Raw genomic sequence first — 1129 nt, forward strand, 5'->3', positions numbered from 1 at the left:
CAGCGGGGTCTGCACCCGTCGGCGTGCGAAAACCCTTGTTTTCTCCCAGCCGCGTCCCGGGAAAGGACGACCTCCCCTTCGCCGCCGCGTCCGTCGGGTCCCGCGCCGTGGCTCCTGCGCTCTCTGGGGAACCGGAGAACATCCCGGGGAGCAGAAGCAGGCAGGATCGGGCCCACGGGCTCATCCCCCTCGTCCGTTCCTTACTGGGGTGGGCTGAGAACGGCACTTGGCTGGACGGGGCGAGGTGCGGTAGGCGCTGAGCCGCCCTCTATCCATCCCATCCATCCGCCCGTCCCTCCGGCCCGTCGGAGCGGGCACCGGCGCCGTGGTTTGCGGACACCGGGAGGCTGCTCGGGGATCTGGATGGGGTCCGGACGATTGTCCGATGCCCTGCCAGGAGCGTCGCGGCTCGCAAACAGACCGAGGGTGCGTGCGCGGCTCCGAAATGGAGCCGCAGATTCCCTCTCCCGTGAGCCCCGGTTCTCTCTGATCCAGGCCCGGCGAGCAGGGCAGGACAGGGTAGCAGACCTGTCTCTGAACTGCCCGTCCTAAAGTGTCCGGGCTCAGGAACTCAAGTAGTCGTTAACCGGGGGGCAGCGGCATGGGCGCCGGCTTGCGCGGCGTTTTCCAAGCGCCGCGTGTTGTTTTCCAGGGGCAGCGCTGTCAGAAAGGCTGAGGGGGGTGTGCAGGGTCAGTCGCCCCCCTTTACCCTCCCTCTCCTCTGTTACAATAATTACGTCCCCGGCCGCAGGGACTGGCCGGGAGTTCCGTGGGGGTCCGGGCTGGCCGCGGCCGCCTCTGCCGTGCCCGCCTCTGCCGTGCCTCCCGTGGGGTGGGCAGGGGCCGCGGCTGTGGGCACGGGCTCGCTTCCGAGGGAGCTTCCCGGCGAAAAACTGGGGGAAAAAACCAACAAAACGAAACGAAAAGTGAACGAAAATATCAATTGCAATTTTTGTTCGCTTTTCGATTTTTTGGTTTGTTTTTGTTTTCTTTTTTCCTCGGGAGCCGCCTCCGACCCTCTTTTCCCCGTGGATCCGACGTGGTTTTCTCGGTATTCCGAAGAAAACCGAGCTGGGCGAGCGGAAAGCCTTCCCAAAAGCAGCAGCTCCTTGCAGCAGCGCTCGTGGCA

The sequence above is a fragment of the Corvus brachyrhynchos genome, unplaced genomic scaffold (assembly GCF_000691975.1).
Source record: "Corvus brachyrhynchos isolate BGI_N302 unplaced genomic scaffold, ASM69197v1 scaffold101, whole genome shotgun sequence".
Classification (NCBI taxonomy): Eukaryota; Metazoa; Chordata; class Aves; order Passeriformes; family Corvidae; genus Corvus; species Corvus brachyrhynchos.